This window comes from Danio rerio, chromosome 2 (genome assembly GCF_049306965.1).
Source record: "Danio rerio strain Tuebingen ecotype United States chromosome 2, GRCz12tu, whole genome shotgun sequence".
Classification (NCBI taxonomy): domain Eukaryota; kingdom Metazoa; phylum Chordata; class Actinopteri; order Cypriniformes; family Danionidae; genus Danio; species Danio rerio.
Window position 1 is genome coordinate 55245109 of NC_133177.1, and position 14067 is coordinate 55259175.

General features: G+C 36.5%; 1 long non-coding RNA gene across 3 annotated transcripts in view; it reads left to right on the top strand.

Moving 5' to 3' along the window:
- The first annotated feature begins 8765 nt into the window (after positions 1–8765).
- The window catches only part of LOC141378974 (uncharacterized), an 87752-nt gene continuing 82450 nt past the window's right edge, over positions 8766–14067 (top strand). For all 3 annotated transcript variants that reach the window (XR_012394825.1, XR_012394823.1, XR_012394822.1), the window contains exon 1: positions 8766–8956. This is a non-coding gene — a long non-coding RNA (uncharacterized lncRNA). The remainder of the gene's footprint in view (positions 8957–14067) is intronic.

The following is a 14067-nucleotide window of genomic DNA, read 5'->3' on the forward strand; positions in this document are numbered from 1 at the left end:
TTTGTCATGACAATAATTCTACAGTAATTAAGCAGTTATTTTTGTTGCAAAATAATCATTAACGCAATGTGAAAAACCAGTGCTGCAATGATTTCTTTATTAAAATGGCAGATCTAAGTAAATTATTTACAACAAAAACAAATTTTAACTAAAGCAAGCATTTTCATCCTTATATACACACACACGCATACATATACCATATACACACACACACACACACACACACACACATATATATATATATATATATATATATATATATATATATATATATATATATATATATATATATATATATATATATATATATATATATAATTTATTTAGCAAGAAATGTAATTTGGCATATAATAAAAGTTTTAAATTGGCTTGGCGATGAAATAATTTGGTAACAATGAATCATTACCGCAATGTAAAAAAACGAATGTTGCAATGATCATTTTTTAACAGCAGATTACTAAATTATGTGCAACAAAAACTAATTTCAAATAAAGCAAACCTTTTTATCCTCAAGTTATCATTACCGTAATGCCTAAAAAATCTACACTTTTGTTTTTACAGTTTTAATATTTTTGTTCATGCTTTACAGTAATAAAAATAGTGCTGAAATGTAATTAAATATATATAAGTAATGTAAACAAAAATGTAATTTAACAAAGTAAAGGTTTTAATTTGACTTGTCAATGAAATAATTTGATCAAATGATCATTACCGCAATGTGAAAAAAACAGTGCTGTAATAATCCTTTTATCAATAGCAATATACAATTAATTCAACCATTTTCAACCCCAGTTTGTCGTTACAATATTTCTACTGTAATAAAGCAGTCATGTTCATTATAACATTATCATTACCGCAATGTAGGGTTGTCACGATACTGAAAATCGGATTCAGTGTCCTTGTATCTGTGGTTACACTCGGTGGTGAGTTTGGTGGCCTTCACGGCCAATCACAGTCATTTCTAATGAGCACATGAACACAATGGCAAATCAACATTGTTTAAGAACGCACTCAAAAGTGCTCAAATGGAAAAATTTTAAATTTCAGTATCGACTGGTACCGATTTCCAGTATCGTGACAACCCTACCGCTATGTGAAATACTACGGTTGCAATTAAAAGCATATTGAAATAAATTATGTACATCAAAAACTCATTTCAAGCAAACATTTTCAACCTCAAATTATCATTACCGTAATGCCTAAAATAAATAGTTTTGTTTTTACAGTTTAAATAGTTTTGTTAAATTGATTGCAATTATGAAAGCAAATGTCCTGAAATCTGCACATTTAAAAAAAAAGTTTTGCCTTTTGATTTTTGAGCTGAAATACGACCCCGGGCGTTCCTCGATTATTCACCCTCATCTCAACGGTGGTGATTTCTCCGAGCTAGCCTGTTTCACGCAATAACTCCACCATTGAAGAAGACTGAATGTCCGTAGTGCTGTTAATCTGCCCACCCGTCTCGGTGGTGTTCAGAAACGGGCAGCTTTTATCAGACCCCATTGCTCAGCGTAAAACAAACACGATCACTGAACCTCAACCTTCATGCGCTCAGTGATTTAGATATACCTCAGATATTGTGACATTTTTATATTCTATATATAAAAATATAAAGTATTTTATTCTGTTTTGTGGTAGCAATATTATTTAATATGCGGCTGCTTTTCTGTGATTTGAGGAGATTTTCTCGTCTCTTGTGTTTTGTTTTGTTTTAACAGAAGGTGCTCTGAATTTGCCAGGTGCTCGATGCGTTTCTTAAAGTCTCCAGCTTTGAGTCAAGCATCCGCAGGTTAAATGGCTTCTGTTCTCTGAGGACATGCAAACTTCTTTCTCCTTTTGTGTTTCCTTTTGTTTGTTTGTTTGTGTGGTACATGTATCTTCCTCTCTCGTCTCCATCTTAACAAGTGTTTTAAGTTGGATTTCTCTCTTATCAAATCAGGGATTTGAAATATAATTAAAGTATTGCAGTGCAAGTTGTGCAAATTTAGTTTAAGCCAAACTTTGTATCCTCTATCAGGTGTTGATATGTGTGATGTGCGTGTGTGTGTGTATATAAATATAATAACCTCATCGGATCTGCTAACTGATGTAGTTTGAGCCTCTTTTACTCTGTATTTTTCTCTATGGTTCGCAAGAAGTGTTTATATTTTAGGACTACCTGAGTAGATTTCCCATGACCCTTTGCCGGCTTGAAGTGGGCTGGATTGTCATTGATGAAATGTTGGAGATCTGTTGATGTTTGTTTTTTTTATTATTATTTTTATTTTATTTTTACTGCTGCTAATGTAGTAAATGTATGTTGTGTTGCCCCTGTTTGGGTCATTTCAGATTCTGCTGCCATGTTCAGTATTTTGTTGAATTAAACATTACTCATGTTTATCACTTACATGTTTGTCTTACTCGAAGTAGAAGCTGTTGTAGAGACTGTTTACACTACCTGACAAAAGTCTTGTCGCCTTTCCAAGTTTTAGGAGCAACAAATAATAACTTGACTTCTAGTTGATCATTTGGAAAAGTGTCAGAAAGTGTCACAAATGCTGCAGAAGACATACTGGAACCCGCATGGACCCACGATTTTTAATTTTCAGAAAAATTAGTCAAGTTTGGTGAAGGAAAAATCATGGTTTGGGGTTACATACAGTACGGGGGCGTGCGAGAAGTCTGCAGAGTGGATGGCAACATCAACAGCCTGAGGTATCAAGACATTTGTGCTGCCCATTACATTAAAAACCACAGGAGAGGGCAAATTCCCCAGCAGGATAGCGCCTCTTCTCATACTTCAGCCTCCACATCAAAGTTCCTGAAAGCAAACAAGGTCAATGTGCTCCAGGATTGGCCAGCCCAGTCACCAGACATAAACATTATTGAGCATGTCTGGGGTGAGATGGAGGAGGAGGCATTGGAGATGAATACAAATCTTGACGAGCTCTGGGAGTCCTTCAAGAACGCTTTCTTTGCCTCCAGATGACTTTATTAATCAGTGATTTGATTCATTGCAGAGATGTGTGGATGCAGTTCTCCAAGCTCATGATGGAGTCAGACACAATATTCAATCTTTCCCCATTGCAGCATGTCTTTATAATCTATACTGGACATTATTTCTGTTAAGTGACCAGACTTTTGTCTAAGCAAAGTCAGACTTTACTGCCCTAATTCAATCAATAAAAATAAAGGCATGATCATATTTTATTTTGGTAAAATAAGCAAAATCTAGATGCCTTTACCTTTCATATAAGCCACTTCCTATACCAAATGATCAACTAGAAGTCAAGTTATTATTTGTTGCTCCTAAAACTTGGAAAGGCAACAAGACTTTTGTCAGGTAGTGTAGATAGTCTAAATTATACATGTGTCCAGGAACACCCTTTGCAATGGTTATATTTATTATCCTGACTGTTACAAATTCTGCGGATGAACAACTTTCAAATTTCATTCCAGGGAAGTATGGAGTGCCTTATGGATCAGTTTTAGGCCCTCTGCTATTCACAATATACATGCTGCTCCTGGGATACTTTGGTTGAAGACAAAGTATCAGCTTTAACTGCTATGCAGATGATACTCGGTTATATATTTCAACAACACCTGATGAGACATCTGAACTGTCTAAGCCAGGGGTGCCCAAACTCAGTCCTGGAGGGCCGGTGTCCTGCATATTTTAGTTCCAACCAGCTTCCAACCCAATTAGACACACCTGGACTAGCTAATCAAGCTCTTTCTAGGTATACTAAAACTTTCAGGCAGGTGTGTTAAAGGAAGTTGGAGCTAAACTATGCAGGACACCGGCCCTCCAGGACCGAGTTTGGACACAACTGGTCTAAACTACCTGGATGAATTAAAGATGTTAAAGACTACACATAGACATCACCTTTTTGGTAGGACAATATATATATAAATGGAAAGTTAAATGTGGTTATATACACTCGCCAGCCACTTTAGTAGGTACACCAGTCCAACTGCTTGTTAACACAAATTTCTAATCAGCCAATCACATGGCAGTAACTCAATGCATTTAGGCATGTAGACATGATCAAGACGATCTGCTGCAGTTCAAACCGAGCATCAGAATGGGGAAAAAAAGGTGATTTAAGTGACTTTGAATGTGGCATGGTTGTTAGTGCCAGACAGGCTGGTCTGAGTATTTCAGACACTGCTGATCTACTGGGATTTTCACACACAACCATCTCTAGGGTTTACAGAGAATGGTCTGAAAAAGAGAAAACATCCAGTGAGCGGCAGTTCTGTGGGCGGAAATGTCTTGTTGATGCCAGAGGTCAGAGGAGAATGGCCAGACTGGTTCCAGCTTATAGAAAGGCAACAGTAACTCAAATAAGCACTCGTTACAACCGAGGTCTGCAGAAGAGCATCTCTGAACACACAACATGTCCAACCTTGAGGCAGATGGGCTACAGCAGCTGAAGACCACACCGGGTGCCACTCCTGTCAGCTTAGAACATGAGACTGAGGCTACAATTCACACAGGCTCACCAAAATTGGACAATAGAAGATTGGAAAAATGTTTCCTGGTCTGATGAGTCTCCATTTCTGCTGCAACATTCGGATGGTCGGATCAGAATTTGGCGTCAACAACATGAAAGCATGGATCCATCCTGCCTGGTATCAATGGTTTAGGCTGGTGGTTGTAGTGTAATGGTGTGGGGGATATTTTCTTGGCACACTTTGGGCCCATTAGTACCAATTGAGCATCGTGTCAACATCACAGCCTACCTGAGTTTTGCTGACCATGTCCATCCCTTTATGACCACAGTGTACCCATCTTCTGATGGCTACTTTCAGCAGGATAACTCACCATGTCATAAAGCGCGAATCATCTCAGACTGGTTTCTTAAACATGACAATGAGTTCACTGTACTCAAATGGCCTCCACAGTCACCAGATTTCAATCCAATAGAGCACTTTTGGGATGTGGTGGAACGGGATATTGGAATCGTGGATGTGCAGTCGACAAATCTGCAGCAACTTTGTGATGCTATCATGTCAATATGGAGCAAAATCTCAAAGGAATATTTCCAGTAGCTTGTTGAATCTGTGCCATGAAGGATTAAGGCAGTTCTGAAGGAAAAAAGGGTCCAACCCAGTACTAGTAAGGGGTACCTATTAAAGTGGCCAGTGAGTGTATATTTGTGTATAGTCTTGTGCGTATGTTTTAAATTGTTTATTTTTGTTATATTAGTTTTTATCATTCACTCTTTTTTGTAAAATAGCTCATTTTCTAAAGTAGAATGGAAAGAAGTACGTAAAAACTTTTAAAGAGCAAAATGAAAGATTTTGATGGCAGTTTTAGTGTATTGTTTGAATTGTAAAGTTATTTGGTGTTTATAGTTTTCTTTTACTAAAATGTCTGAAAAGACAAAACAATATCAAAGTGAATTATCTGCAGAAGATGTGACTTGACTGACTACATCATCTTATGTGAACGGGAATTGTCTATAGGCAAAAGCTTCTGCCTTGCATCTGTGAAGGTGTTTATGTGATTACGAGTGTATGAGTTATGATGCTCACTGTGTAAATCAGCAGAGGGCAGCAGAGCTCATCTGATCTCTCTCACTCAGCTCTCAGGACAGGAAGTGACAGATGTTGACTGAAGGTTAGGAGACTCAGGACATACGGACAGACCCAAATATTTAATACCCGCTGATGTCTCTCTCGCCAGAGAGACATCTCTGTCCCTGCGAGGATCTGCCGTAACACAGCGGCAATGACAAATGACTCAAATCCTCCCAGATCACAAGACAACCTGCTCTAAATAGACCTTCTGTCTGCTTCTTTGACCTAAATGTTTTGGTGTATCAATCAGAAATTATGTAAAAAGACATATATCTTTTGGCCTAGGAAAACCTTTTGATGCAGATTTATTCGTTTTGAGGGTTTCCGTTTTGGTGACATTTACATGCAAAATGATAGAAGTCTTGTTTTCTGAAATACTGATTCAAATGGAGTTTATGTTAAGCAAAACAAGTAAAATCTCTGAAAACCTTGTTTTCTGTGAAAATAATCATAAATGAATTTACTATCAAAACAAGAACAAATGTCTGCCAATTTGTCTGGCAAATATGCATTTCTTTTAAAGGGCACCTAGGTTACCCCTTTTTTCAGATGTAATATAAGTCTTTTGCGTCTCTAGAATGTGTATATAAAGTTTCAGATCAAAATACCCCTCAGATTTTTCATTATACCTTTTACAAGATGCTGTCTTATACTGATTTCCAGCAGGGGGTGGTTTTGTCGTACTGCGCCTTTAAGCCGATTCTTTCCCGCCTACTGTTTCTACATGCCTCCTCCCTCAGCTGCCTCAGACAACAGACAGACTTAAAGGAAGAAGGTCTCACGTAGCGTTTGTGAGATACTACAGTAAGAACTAACCTTTACTAATCAGTATTGTGAAGTTGCATTGATGAGTCACACACAATAAGGCTAACCTCAAGTGTGGATATCTGTTATGCTAATGTACAAAATAAACCTGATTTAACTTCCACAAACCGGGATTGAAGCGTCTTCTTTTATAATTGTTCTGACACGCGGCTGTGCTGATGAAGTAAAGCTGAAGTAAAACGCTGTAATTAATTAAACACATACTCTTTAAACTCTTTAATTTTAAAACACTTTAAACATGTGAAACTTACTCTTAATCACATTTGATGATGATTGCTGATCCTAGCGAACAGAACAGACCTTTTATTCCTGGTTGCTTTGCGTATGTCTGTCTGGTCTTGTTGAAATATACACGCGACTACCGGATCATGTTAATGCGCGCAGCTGTCAATCAATTCGGTGGGCGGGGGGATCGCACACCTACGTAATGGTGCTATCGATTTGAAAACAGCTCCAATTGGCCGACCCTTTTTTTTGTAGTTAAATTGAAAAAAAGGACTGGGTGTGTTCATATCACCCCAGTATGACGGTCTATACACTATACCAACACACAGATCTGTCCAAACAGCTTGAAAAGTAGATTTTTTACCATAGGTGCCCTTTAAATGAAATGTGTTGCTATAACATGTACTTTCTTACCTTTTTAAGGAAAACTCCAAATTGATGACTGGGGCCGGATTAACCAATGGGCATTATGGGCACAGGCCCAGGGGCCCATGCGCACTTGGGGCCCCTGCGAGGGGTAAAAAATGCAGATTTTGGACTGTCTATTTAGGCTAAGTGCTAAGAGATTCAAACCCATCACCGTTTGATTGACAGAGACAACATAACTAAAGAGCGGTAATTGCAACAGCGAGAGTGGCGTAGTTTGTTAAGCGCATGGCAACATGTTTTGACGTGATCGATCATGAACCCGGTTCAAATCCATTCATTCATTCATTTTCTTGTCGGCTTAGTCCCTTTATTAATCCAGGGTTGCCACAGCGGAATGAACCGCCAACTTATCCAGCAAGTTTTTACGCAGCGGATGCCCTTCCAGCCGCAACCCATCTCTGGGAAACATCCACACACACATTCACACACTACGGACAATTTAGCTTACCCAATTCACCAATTCACTCACGCGAAGGCAGGGAGAACATGCAAACTCCACACAGAAACACCAACTGAGCCAAAGTTTGAACCAGCGACCCAGCGACCTTATTGCTGTGAGGCGACAGCACAACCTACTGCGCCACTGCCTCACCTCGGTTCAAATCCAGCTTCTTTTTCCTCCACTACATATCAGATTTTGCCTACTCTTCATCACGAGGAAGACAAAAAGGAGTCATTAATAAGTAATGTATTTTTTTATTTATTGCCATGTCAGCAACCAAGGCTATTTTAATGGCAAGAACAATTCAATAATAAATAAACAATTAGGAACAACAAATGAATCGACAAGTTAAATAAGTTTTTTAGTATTAATACATGATAAGAATTCTAAAAAAAAATCTGGTGTCACTTTGCTAAAAATGTCCTTAAGAAAGTGTATTTCATAAAAAAGTCTTCTAGAGCCATTAAAAGTAGGACAGTCCAGTAAAATTTGTTTAACAGTAAGGTGAGTTTTGCAGCACAAACATTGAGTGGGGTCTTCATCTTTAAGTAAAAAGGTGTGGGTTAATCCAACACAATCTCACAGCAATTCGTAACTTTTTCATTTAGTGGCTAATTCATACGATCTAATTCGTACATTTTAGTACGTTTTGCTCATCCCCCCATGATGGTTGGGTTTAGGGGTGGGGTTAGGTGCCACACCCCCTTTTTAAAATCATACATTTTTGTATGACTGAACTTGTACGAATTCGTACGAATTAGCCACTAAACTGGCAAAACGTAAAATACTTACGTTTTCTCGTGAGATCAGCATACCTGTCAATATTGGGTATTGGGTTCAATAAGAATTCCTTCATTTCCTTACTTTTTTATGCTCATTTAAGGTGAAATTAGTTTTGTTTGAAAAAAACCCCACCAAGATCGACATTTTTATATTATTAATAATGTGGGTATGTCTGTTTAAACACGCACCCAAAAGCCAGACTTTCTCTCCGCTTTAAATCGCGTGTACAGAATCCGTTTGGAAAACAACACAGAACAACACAGTACAGAACTTTTGATTAAATGTGAAAACGGCTTGCCATAGCTCCTCAAAATCTTTTCCAGTAGAAAATAAATCTAGGAGTACAACATGGTTCGGGGGAAAACATTGATTTTGATAAATTACCAAGAATAAATATGTTAGTTTATGCTGCTTGCAAATTCGGTTGATTTTTACGAACTAACACAATGAACACCATTTTGGCGCTCTTAAATATGACGTCACGTGACAAGTGGTTGTAGCGCCAAACGAAGATACTCAACAGATCACTTCCGCTTTACAACTCTAGTTACAGAACTAAATAAACATGAACCTCACGAGATATGTTTAGAGATACCGTGCAGAGACTGCCGAAATCCCTGGTATGTCTAATGAAATTGCTCAAATCAGCATTTCAAACAGTGGAAGACGCCAGAAACAGCTTGCCAGGTAAATGTTAACTTTACCTCAAGAGTTTACCTCAGAAAAACATTCAGACGCTATTCGTATAACGTTAGTAAGACAACCACTCGTTAGCTAAGTTAGTCAGCAAGAACAAAACTCTAAAAGTTTGCTATAAATTGTATTTTTATACATGTATTTTTTCCTTAACAGTTCTTTAGTGGGCTTCGTGTAATTTTGTTGGTTTTTGAACAAAAACGTTTTTATTTTTTAAATATGATATACTAAAAGCAGGGCCTATTGAAATGTTGTTGTAATATTAGGCTAACCTTTTGCAGACCTGTAGCCAGCCTAGTGAAGAAGGTTGTTTTTTTTCTCAAAAAGTAGACCTTCTTGCAGTTATTCGCCTCATTTTCTAGTAATAATTGTGAGGTTTAAATTCTGGATTTTTAGTGACATTTTAAGCACTATTTTTTTTGCTGGATTGGCTTGTTGGATGGTCATCATAACCACGCGTTTCACGTTTTGATGTACCAAACACATTTTATAAAGATTTAGAATAAAGAAATATGAAAACAATAATTATTTTTTTAAATACAAATTTATCACATTATATATAATTAGAAAAAAAATTGGAATCTGTTGAAGTTTTTAATGAAAACTGTAGCCTATTATCATTTATTAAGCAAATAAACTGGCCAGCACATTCAACTTTCCTCAGTCAGAATTTTGTATGCTGGAAGTCACAGGATTCCTCTTGTGTTTAAACCCTTCTTCGATGTATTATTTTCATAGTTTTTTTTTTTTTTTTTTTTTTTTTTTAACAACTTTTTATGACATAATGGTCAAAATAGGACAAATAAGCTCATGTATGGGACAAATTCTGGACTTTTGTCAGTGAGGGGTGGCTGTTTAGAACCACCGAACCCCCCGGCCACTGGCCTGTTTTGTGTAACCTGACCTGATAATTTAATATATGTAAAAATGTACTCACTATTTACTCACTTTACCAAACCTGTGAGTTTTTTGAGTGTTCCTGAACACAAAATAAGATATTTTAAAGAATGTGGAAAACTGTATCAATTGACATCCAATTGGTGAGAAAAAAAAAACATACTGGAAGTTCAACATTCTTTAAAGGGTCATGAAACACCAAAACACATTTTTTGAGCTGTTGACCGTCGTATATGTGTCCCACACTGCTAAAAACACTATTAGGACACCTATATTTCACTAAAAAGTGTAAATTGGTTGTTTTTGCGTTATTTCAAGCAAATTCGTACTTCCTGTTTGAAACGAATTTTTGAAGCTGCGTCACGGTCATGACATAATAGCGTGTATTCCAGTGTGCAGACTGGGTGTCTGTGCCAGAGTGAGTCTTATTACGTCTTACAGTTTGATGCATTAATGCATGAGTAAGGCTTGGTTCAAACCAATCAGCGCGCTCTGTTGTGCAACTTCATTAATATTCATTAGTGTCACCGTGTTTACGCTCCAGAGACGCCACGTTGTGTTGGCAAAACAAGCGTGAAGTGTTGCTTTTATAGTTTGCTGCCATTAAGTTTCGTTTTCATTTTCTCTCTGTGAGAGCTCATCTGGATCACGTGTGGATTAACAGTGTACGCGACGCTCGACAACAATAACTTGCGTGTCTAAGGAGGAACATTGTTTACCTGAGAGCTGTTCTCATCTGCAAACGCTGAAATCCGGATTCGCTTGTAACGTAAGTCTTCTCTTCATAATGACGCGGCTCTAGTTGCTGGTGATTGTCCTGTCTCTACAGATTTGGTAAGTGAGCGACCAGTGCTCTTTGTTTATTCAGTTTGTTCGTATCGAATTAAGTTAACTATTGCACTGAGTGCAAACATGTTAGCACCGCATTTTGTGGCCGGAATAACACACTTATATAACCAGAATAACCTTCTGACGCTACCTGCCGTGTGCATCTAAGTTTCCGGGAAATGCAGAGTTTTTTTTTTCTCTCATTCGCCGTGCGGTATCAAACATTGCATGAAAAATACACAAGCATAATAATAAATACAAGAGCAAATCCTCGAATCAAATACCGCGTTTGTCGCGAGGGGCATGAATGAATTCCCTGAATGAAAGAGCCAAACTGCAATTAAAGTCCAACATTTAATAATTTGGTAAATAATTCGACTACAGATGTCCATGTAGGTTAAACACCATCACTTTCTCCTGTGTGAGTATTTTGACTGAAACTCGCGCGTGCCCAAATAGACACTCCCACACCATCCCACTTTAGTTCCTCCGACACTCCCCCCTAAACAGAGCTGGACACGCCCACTTTTCTGACTTTTTCCAAAGTAGAGGTGTGAAAACACCCTGCTGAAACGAGGGGGTTTCATGGCCCTTTAAATGTGTGTGTGTGTGTGTGTGTTCAACAGAAGAAAGAAACTGAAATGTCCATGCGTGTTTTGTTTTTTGTGATTAACTATCCTAATAGTCTTAACCTTTATTGTCACAGTAATTATGGTTGCACAATATTGGGAAAATCTGATTTTGCAATATTTTGTCCTTCAGCTATATACAGTTGAAGTTAGAATTATTAGCCCCCCTTTGATTTTCTTTTTTAAATTTTTCCCATATTATGTCTAAAAGAGCAAGGAAATGTTCACAGTATGTCTGATAATTTTTTGTCTTCTGAAGAAAGTCTTATTTGATTGATTTCTGCAAGAATAAAGGCAGTTTTTAATTTTTTAACAACCTATTTAAGGTCAAAATTATTAGCCCTTTAAGATATATTTTTCGATAGTCTACAGAACAAACCATCATTGTACAATAACTTGCCTGATTACCCTAACCTGCCTAGTTAACCTAATTAACCCAGTTAAGCCTTTAAATGCCACTTTAAGCTGTATCGAAGTGTCTTGAAAATTATCTAGTCTAATATTATTTACAGTCATCATGGGAAAGATTAATTAAATCAGATATTAGAAATGAGTTATTAAAACTATTATGTTTAGAAATGTGTTAAAAAATATCTTCGTTAAACAGAAATTGAGGAAAAAAAAAATAAACGGGGGTGAAAAATTCAGGCAGGCTAATAATTCTGACTTCAACTGTAAGTATCCATGTGTGTGTCTGTGTGTGTATACATACAAATATATGGTTTATTATTATATATTATGGTGATATGGATTTTACCCAATGACTTTAATAGATCTATCTGGAAAGAATTCATGAATTTAGATGGATTGGTCTGGTTTTGTAGGGGAGTGCTTCCGCATAAAATATAACAAACTAATAAAAAGCTAATTAAATACAATAGAGCACAGAATAAAGTGAAATAAACAATGATTTAAGGTATTCTGTGGAGTCTAACAGCATCCAAGTACAGAAATGAGATAATCAAATATAAATGAACACTGTATAGTCTTCATTTTATGAATAATTATAGACAATTAACCATTGTTAAAGCTACAAACTTGATAACTTCTTGTGCCTAAATGGTTTAAATTCACTTGAAATCTCACACAGATCTTATAAACACATCCAAATGAAACACTTGCAATCTAATAGTGTTCAAGTTTTGCATTGACTCCACAAATTATTCCAAAATAATCTTAATTTAACATTACAGATCGTGCAAGATTCACACATTGCGATATGGATGCTGAAACAATATATTGTGCAGCCCCAATAATGATGTGCCTACCAAGAGGGTTTCCTGTGCTTTACAACATCACTCACTATTAGATCGACTTAATAGCCATGCATTGTATCTGATATATATCCAGCTTTCAAATTTGATTATTATACATTACAGCTGGCTTAATTTGATTAAGTCATTATTACAGCGTGCAAGAGCCAATGAAGGTTTGGACTGAAGCTCAAGACAGAAAAGTCTGTTGTTTATGTCTGCACATAAACAACAGACCGGTAAGAGACACAAACAGCAGTATAAATGCTAAAACTGTGGCTGTATGTGTTAGATAACAAGTTGCATATCGCTAATATGCAAAGTAAATCGCATATAGTTAATGATAGGGCTGCACAATATTGGAAAAAACTGACTTTGCAAATTTTTTTTTTTTTGTGATGCATATTGTGATATTGAGGATAATATACAGATAAACAGATAAAATGAATAGCTTTATTTGAAAGGAATTAAAAATTTAGGACAATTTTGGATGATCATAGGATAATTTTGTAGCGGTGCACTTCTGCATTAAACGTGATGAACCAAATTACAAGCATTGATAAATACAGTTGAGCAAAGTTACATGTAATAAATTATAGTTTTTCTGGGAGTCTAACCGTATTCAAGCACTCAAATTGAATAATTAAATACAGTATAATCTTCATTGCATATATATACTGCATATTAATATTTCTTGAAGTTACAAAAATTTAAATTTTGCCTGTATGCTTTAAACTGGCTTGAAATGCATTCACAGTCAGAGACTTTAACCCTTATGTGCTGTTGGGAACACTGTAAAAATTTTTAAGCCAGTTCAACAAAAAAATCTTAGTACTAATTTCCTTCTGTTTTTTCTTGTTTACTCAACTTTTGAAAACATCAGCTACACTGACTGAAAATAATTTGTCAGTGAAACAAAAAATGTCTAGTTGAGTCAACTTAACATTAGTAGTTTTCTGGAAACCTGCACCTGCAGCACAACAAATATTTTTAAGTTGTGCAAACTGAACATTTCTTGTCTGCAGGACTGAAATGACAGAAGTTGAGTGAACAAGAAAAAACAAAAGGAAATTAGTACTAAGAAATTATATGTTACCAGAGCAAAAGTTGTGTTAACTGAACATTTCTTGTCTGGATGGCCTGAAATGACAGAAGTTGAGTGAACAAGAAAAAACAAAAGGAAATTAGTACTAAGAAATTATATGTTACCAGAGCAAAAGTTGTGTTAACTGAACATTTCTTGTCTGGATGGCCTGAAATGACAGAAGTTGAGTGAACAAGAAAAAACAAAAGGAAATTAGTACTAAGAAATTATATGTTACCAGAGCAAAAGTTGTGTTAACTGAACATTTCTTGTCTGGATGGCCTGAAATGACAGAAGTTGAGTGAACAAGAAAATACAAAAGGAAATTAGTACTAAGAAATTATATGTTACCAGAGCAAAAGTTGTGTTAACTGAACATTTCTTGTCTGGATGGCCAAAAATGACAGAAGT